The sequence below is a fragment of the Hylobates moloch genome, unplaced genomic scaffold (assembly GCF_009828535.3).
Source record: "Hylobates moloch isolate HMO894 unplaced genomic scaffold, HMol_V3 SCAFFOLD_11, whole genome shotgun sequence".
Taxonomy (NCBI): domain Eukaryota; kingdom Metazoa; phylum Chordata; class Mammalia; order Primates; family Hylobatidae; genus Hylobates; species Hylobates moloch.
The window spans coordinates 87,274,587-87,282,504 of record NW_026652286.1 but is presented as its reverse complement, the minus strand read 5'-3'; the positions used below and the strand labels follow the sequence as shown (position 1 = coordinate 87,282,504).

At 39.3% G+C, this 7,918-nt stretch overlaps 1 protein-coding gene and 1 long non-coding RNA gene across 2 annotated transcripts in view; one reads left to right on the top strand and one right to left on the bottom strand.

The window, feature by feature from the left end:
- The window catches only part of LOC116476965 (uncharacterized), a 25,502-nt gene extending 24,789 nt beyond the window's left edge, over window positions 1-713 (bottom strand). Inside the window, exon 1 of the long non-coding RNA XR_004250311.2 lies at window positions 487-713. This is a non-coding gene — a long non-coding RNA (uncharacterized LOC116476965). The remainder of the gene's footprint in view (window positions 1-486) is intronic.
- The window catches only part of NXPE1 (neurexophilin and PC-esterase domain family member 1), a 39,020-nt gene that overhangs the window by 20,406 nt on the left and 10,696 nt on the right, over window positions 1-7,918 (top strand). The window lies entirely within an intron of this gene.

The window sequence follows — 7,918 nt, the reverse complement described above, 5'->3', positions numbered from 1 at the left end:
TGTGGCACTATTCACAATAGCAAAGAGTTGGAACCAACCCAAATGTCCAACAACGATAGACTGGATTAAGAAAATGTGGCACATATACACCATGGAATACTATGCAGCCATAAAAAATGATGAGTTCATGTCCTTTGTAGGGACATGGATGAAACTGGAAACCATCATTCTCAGTAAACTATTGCAAGGAGAAAAAACCAAACACCACATGTTCTCACTCGTAGGTGGGAATTGAACAATGAGAGCTCATGGACACAGGAAGGGGAACCAACATCACACTCCGGGGGCTGTTGTGGGGTGGGGGGAGGAAGGAGGAACAGCATTAGGAGATATACCTAATGCTAAATGACAAGTTAATGGGTGCAGGAAATCAACATGGCACATGGATACATATGTAACAAACCTGCACATTGTGCACATGTACCCTAAAACCCTAAAGTATAATAAAAAAAAAAAAAAAAAAAAAAAAAAAAACAGGAAACTTACCTCCTCTTCATGGCACCTTCTTCCAAGTTTCATCTTCCCACCAAAACTTGCCTGTTTTTGTTTACTGTCTTTAGCCTTCAGGTACTTGTTTTTGGCATTTCGTTCAGAGTTGAACATTGCTATCTGAAAGAGAGTCACAAGTTACTTGGTCATATTGAAACAGAACTCTTTTGTTACACTTAAAAAAAATTATTTCCCACCCATACTCTCCTTCCTCTTTTCCCATACGTACCCATTCCATACTAGTTATTTCTCAGAGTGTTTCAATTCTTATTCAATACATGTATTTATGTATATATGTGGACTAGGAAGATACATAGTTATAAGTTAGTGTTTGTATTTATTTTAATTTACATACTTTCTTAATTTTTTCACTCAAAATTGCTTTTTGAAATCTAATCATGTTGCTATATGTAAATGTAGTTCATGATGTCTGAGAACTGCATGTATTTCAGTCTATGAATATACAAAGTTTAACTTATCCAGTCTCCTAAACAAATTGGATTTATCGGCCGGGCATGGTGGCTCACACCTGTAATTCTAGCACTTTGGGAGGCCGAGGCAGGCAGATCACTTGAGGTCAGGAGTTTGAAGCCAGCCTGGCCAACATGGTGAAACCCCATCTCTACTAAAAATACAAAAAATTAGTAGGGCATGATGGCAGGCATCTGTAATCCCAGCTATTGAGGAGGCTGAGGCAGGAGAATCACTTTGGAGATCTTATTTAAGAAATACTTCCTGATGTGAGGTCATAAGGAAATTATAAATTTCTTTACATTGAACTTTTAGTTACAATACTCGTAATTAGGTCTTTAATTCATTTGGACCTTTAGTATATAGTGTGTGACAGGAATCTTTGGGTTTTTTTAATATAGTGAAACCATTTTCTTGATACAATTTACTAAATATAATTTTCTGATTTCTGATGTTACCATTAACCGATAATAAACTTCAAGCCTGCTTCTAAGGTATCTACTTCTTTTGATTGGTTTATTTGATTGATATTGCACTTTACAATTCTATTTTATTTCAATAATTTACACTAGGGCTAGTATTTTTTAAATAGTTCCTATTTATAGATGATTATATTCCCTAATATTTTAGAATTAGTTAATCAGATTCTATCTCCCACCTTAAGAATTTAATTAGAAATACAGAAAATTTTTAAATTTTTTTGAGAGAGAAATAACAACTTTATCATATTAAGCCTTACTACATTTCAAAGTGCTACATCCTTCCATTCATTCAGACCTTTAAAAAATATCCTTAAAAGAGTTTTCAAAATACCTCCATTAAGGACAGAGCTTCTTCAATTGTATTTTCTTTTTTTTTACTATTACTACTATACTTTCAGTTTTATGGTACATGTACACAACCTGCAGGTTTGTTACATATGAATACATGTGCCATGTTGGTGTGCTGCACTCATTAACTCGTCATTTAGCATTAGGTATATCTCCTAATACTATCCCTCCCTCCTACCCCCACCCCACAACAGTCCTGGTGTGTGATGTTCCCCTTCCTGTGTCCATGTGTTCTCATTGTTCAATTCCCACCTATGAGTGAGAACATGCGGTGTTTGGTTTTTTGTCCTTGCGATAGTTTGCTGAGAATGATGGTTTCCAGCTTCATTCATGTCCCTATGAAGTACATGAACTCATCATTTTTTATGGCTGCATAGTATTCCATGGTGTATATGTGCCACATTTTCTTAATTCAGTCTATTATTGTTGGACATTTGGGTAGGTTCCAAGTCTTTGCTAGTGTGAATAGTGCCGCAATAAACATACGTGTACACGTGTCTTTATAGCAGCATGATTTATACTCCTTTGGGTATATACCCAGTAATGGGATGGCTGGGTCAAATGGTATTTCTAGTTCTAGATCCCTGAGGAATTGCCACACCGACTTCCACAATGGTTGAACTAGTTTACAGTCTCACCAACAGTGTAAAAGTGTTCCTATTTCTCCACATCCTCTCCAGCATCTGTTGTTTCTTGACTTTTTAATGATCGCCATTCTAACTGATGTGAGATGGTATCTCATTGTGGTTTTGATTTGCATTTCTCTGATGGCCAGTGATGATGAGCATTTTTCATGTGTTTTTTGACTGCATAAATGTCTTCTTTTGAGAAGACAATGACTTTTGACTTGGTGATGAGGGCTCTTTTTTGGTTCCATATGAACTTTAAAGTAGTTTTTTCCAAATCTGTGAAGAAAGTCATTGGTAGCTTCATGGGATGGCATTGAATCTATAAATTACCTTGGGCAGTATGGCCATTTTCACGATATTGATTCTTCCTACCCATGAGCATGGAATGTTCTTCCATTTTATTGTGTCCTCTTTTATTTCATTGAGCAGTGGTTTGTAGTTCTCCTTGAAGAGGTCCTTCACGTCCTTTGTAAGTTGGATTCCTAGGTAGTTTATTCTCTTTGAAGCAATTGTGAATGGGAGTTCACTCATGATTTGGCTCTCTGTCTGTTATTGGTGTATAAGAATGCTTGTGATTTTTGCACATTGATTTTGTATCCTGAGACTTTGCTGAAGTTGCTTATCAGCTTAAGGAGATTTTGGGCTGAGACAATGGGGTTTTCTAGATATACAATCATGTCATCTGCAAACAGGGACAATTTGACTTCCTCTTTCCCTAATTGAATGCCCTTTATTCCCTTCTCCTGCCTGATTGCCCTGGCCAGAAATTCCAACACTATGTTGAATAGGAGTGGTGAGAGAGGGCATCCCTGTTTTGTGCCAGTTTTCAAAGGGAATGCTTCCAGTTTTTGCCCATTCGGTATGATATTTGCTGTGGGTTTGTCATAGATAGCTCTTATTATTTTGAGATACATCCCATCAATACTTAATTTATTGAGAGTTTTTAGCATGAAGGGTTGTTGAATTTTGTCAAAGGCCTTTTCTGCATCTATTAAGATAATCATGTGGTTTCTGTCTTTGGTTCTGTTTATATGCTGGATTACATTTATTGATTTTCATATGTTGAACCAGCCTTGCATCCCAGGGATGAAGCCCACTTGATTATGGTGGATAAGCTTTTTGATGTGCTGCTGGATTCGGTTTGCCAGTATTTTATTGAGGATTTTTGCATCAATATTCATCAAGGATATTGGTCTAAAATTCTTTTTTTGTTGTGTCTCTGCCAGGCTTTGGTATTAGGATGATGCTGGCCTCATAAAATGAGTTAGGGAGGATTCCCTTTTTCTATTGATTGGAATAGTTTCAGAAGGAATGGTACCAGTTCCTCCTTGTACCTCCAGTAGAATTCGGCTCTGAATCCATCTGGTCCTGGACTTTTTTGGGTTGGTAATCTATTAATTATTGCCTCAATTTCAGAGCCTGTTATTGGTCTATTCAGAGATTCAACTTCTTCCTGGTTTAGGCTTGGGAGAGTGTATGTGTCAAGGACTTTATCCGTTTCTTCTAGATTTTCTAGTTTATTTGCATAGAGGTGTTTATGGTATTCTCTGATGGTAGTTTTATTTCTGTGGGATCAGTGGTGATATCCCCTTTTTCATTTTTTATTGCATCTACTTGATTCTTCTCTCTTTTCTTCTTTATTAGTCTGGCTAGCTGTCTATCAATTTTGTTGATCTTTTCAAAAAACCAGCTCCTGGATTCATTGATTTTTTGAAGGGTTTTTTGTGTCTCTATTTCCTTCAGTTCTGCTTTGATCTTAGTTATTTCTTGCCTTCTGCTAGCTTTTGAATGTGTTTGCTCTTGCTTTTCTAGTTCTTTTAATTCTGATGTTAGCGTGTCAATTTTAGATCTTTCTTGCTTTCTCTTGTGGGCATTTAGTGCTATAAATTTCCCTCTACACACTGCTTTGAATGTGTCCCAGAGATTCTGGTATGTTGTGTCTTTGTTCTCGTTGGTTTCAAAGAACATCTTTATTTCTGCCTTCATTTCATTAGGTACCCAGTAGTCATTCAGGAGCAGGTTGTTCATTTTCCATGTAGTTGAGCGGTTTTGAGTGAGTTTCTTAATCCTGAGTTCTAGTTTGATTGCACTGTGGTCTGAGAGACAGTTTGTTATAATTTCTGTTCTTTTACATTTTCTGAGGAGTGCTTTACTTCCATCTATGTGGTCAATTTTGGAATAGGTGTGGTGTGGTGCTGAAAAGAATGTATATTCTGTTGATTTGGGGTGGAGAATTCCGTAGATGTCTATTAGGTCTGCTTGGTGCAGAGCTGAGTTCAATTCCTGGATATCCTTATTAACTTTCTGTCTTGTTGATCTGTCTAATGTTGACAGTGGGGTGTTAAAGTCTCCCATTATTATTGTGTGGGAGTCCAAGTCTCTCTGTAGGTCACTAAGGACTTGCTTTATGAATCTGGGTGCTCCTGTATTGGGTGCATATATATTTAGGATAGTTAGCTCTTCTTGTTGAATTGATCCCTTTAGCATTATGTAATGGCCTTCTTTGTCTCTTTTCATCTTTGTTGATTTAAAGTTTGTTTTATCCGGGGCTACGATTGCAACTGCTGCCTTTTTTTGTTTTCCATTTGCTTGGTAGATCTTCCTCCATCCCTTTATTTTGAGCCTATGTGTGTCTCTGCACGTGAGATGGGTTTCCTCAATACAGCACACTGATGGGTCTTGACTCTTTTTCCAATTTGCCAGTCTGTGCCTTTTAATTGGAGCATTTAGCCCATTTACATTTAAGGTTAGTATTGTTATGTGTGAATTTGATCCTCTCATTATGATGTTAGCTGGTTATTTTGCTCGTTAGTTGATGTAGTTTCTTCGTAGCCTCGATGGTCTTTACAATTTGGCATGTTTTTGCAGGGGCTGGTACCGGTTGTTCCTTTCCATGTTTAGTGTTTCCTTCAGGAGCTCTTTTAGGGCAGGCCTGGTAGTGACAAAATCTCTCAGCATTTGCTTGTCTGTAAAGTATTTTATTTCTCCTTCACTTATGAAGCTTAGTTTGGCTGGATATGAAATTCTGGGTTGAAAATTCTTTTCTTTAAGAATGTTGAATATTGGCCTCCACTCTCTTCTGGCTTGTAGAGTTTCTGCTGAGACATCTGCTGTTAGTTTGATGGGCTTCCCTTTGTGGGTAACCTGGCCTTTCTCTCTGGCTGCCGTTAACATTTTTTCCTTCATTTCAACTTTGGTGAATCTGATAATTATGTGTCTTGGAGTTGCTCTCCTCGAGGCTTATCTTTGTGGCATTCTCTGTATTTCCTGAATTTGAATGTTGGCCTGCCTTGCTAGATTGGGGAAGTTCTCCTGGATAATATCCTGCAGAGTGTTTTCCAACTTGGTTCCATTCTCCCCATCACTTTCAGTTACACCAATTAGACGTAGATTTGGTCTTTTCACATAGTCCCATATTTCTTGGAGGTTTTGTTTGTTTCTTTTTATTCTTTTTTCTCTAAACTTCTCTTCATGCTTCATTTCATTCGTTTCATCTTCCATTGCTGATACCCTTTCTTCCAGTTGATCACATTGGTTACTGAGGCTTGTGCATTCGTCACACAGCTCTCGTGCTGTGGTTTTCAGCTCCATCAGGTCCTTTAAGGACTTCTCTGCATTGATTATTCTAGTTATCCATTCGTCTAATTTTTTTTCAGTTTTTAACTTCTTTGCCATTGGTTTGAACTTCCTCCTTTAGCTCAGAGTAGTTTGAACTTCTGAAGCCTTCCTCTCTCAACTCGTCAAAGTCATTCTCCATCTAGCTTTGTTCCATTGCTGGTGAGGAGCCGCGTTCCTTTGGAGGAGGAGAGGCGCTCTGATTTTTAGAGTTTCCGGTTTTTCTGCTCTGTTTTATCCCCATCTTTGTGGTTTTATCTACCTTTGGTCTTCGATGATGGTGATGTACAGATAGGTTTTGGGTATGGATGTCCTTTCTGTTTGTTAGTTTTCCTTCTAACAGTCAGGACCCTCAGCTGCAGGTCTGTTGGAGTTTACTGGAGGTCAACTCCAGATGCTGTTTGCCTGGGTATCAGCAGCAGTGGCTGCAGAACGGCGGATATTGGTGAACCGCAAATGCTGCTGCCTGATCGTTCCTCTGGAAGTTTTGTCTCAGAGGAGTACCCGGCCCTGTGAGGTGTCAGTCCGCCTCTACTGGGGGCTGCCTCCCAGTTAGGCTACTTGGGGGTCAGGGACCCACTTGAGGAGGCAGTCTGCCCATTCTCAGATCTCAAGCTGCATGCTGGGAGAACCACTATTGTCTTCAAAGCTGTCAGACAGGAACATTTAAGTCTGCAGAGGTTATTGCTGTCTTTTGTTTGTCTGTGCCCTGCCCCCAGAGGTGGAGCCTAGAGAGGCAGGCAGGCCTCCTTGAGCTGTGGTGGGCTCCACCCAGTTCGAGCTTCCCAGCCACTTTGTTTACCTACTCAAGCCTGAGAAATGGCAGGCACCCCTCCCCCAGCCTCGCTGCTGCCTTGCAGTTTGATCTCAGACTGCTGTGCTAGCAATGAGTGACGGTCCGTGGGCATAGGATCCTCCAAGCCCGGTGCCGGATATAATCTCCTGGCGTGCTGTTTGTGAAGCCCATTTGAAAAGTGCAGTATTAGGGTGGGAGTGACCTGATTTTCCAGATGCCATCTGACACCGCTTTCTCTGACTAGGAAAGGAAATTCTCTTACCCCTTGCACTTCCTGGGTGAGGCGATGCCTTGCTCTGCTTTGGCTCACGCATGGTGCGCTGCACCCACTGTCCTGCACCCACTGTCCGGCACTCCCCTATGAGATGAACACAGTACCTCAGTTGTAAATGCAGAAATCACCCGTCTTCTGCGTCACTCACACTGGGAACTGTAGACTGGAGCTGTTCCTATTCGGCCATCTTGGCTCCACCGGTCTCAATTGTATTTTCTATAATTTAAATGCTTTTGAGTTTGTGAGTTTGTTTTGTATTCGGCTCCTTGCTCTCTTAATACTAATAATTTGCTAACTCTGGTTTCTTTGTAGACAGTCACAACACCTATAAAAAATAAAGAAAAGAAGGGGAAAAAATGTCTGTTTCTCCCCCATCATTCTCATACCTTGGGTTTTTGTTTGTTTGTTTTATTTTATTGTTCAGGACCACTAACATTATGTTGAACATTAATTCAGTTAATGGTGGCTAACATCCTTGTCCCCTTGACTTTTGAAATGTTTAAGGTTTCCTATTACTGAATTGTAATGCTAAGTAAATGTTGAAATACATGAAATCCTTTTATTGCAACTGCAATCCAATCAGATAAGTCTGAGAGCAGTGAAAATCATGAGATTTTGTCTTTAATCCATTAATATATAAATTATACTACAAGATTTTTCACTCTAGAACCATTTTTACAACCTGAATTCACCCATAATCAACCATGACAAATGCACACACACCTGTATATATTTATCTAATCTACCTATATGCTTTTACATGTATATGCATATATGCACATACACACAGAGAGAAAGAATTTAAAAGTCATCT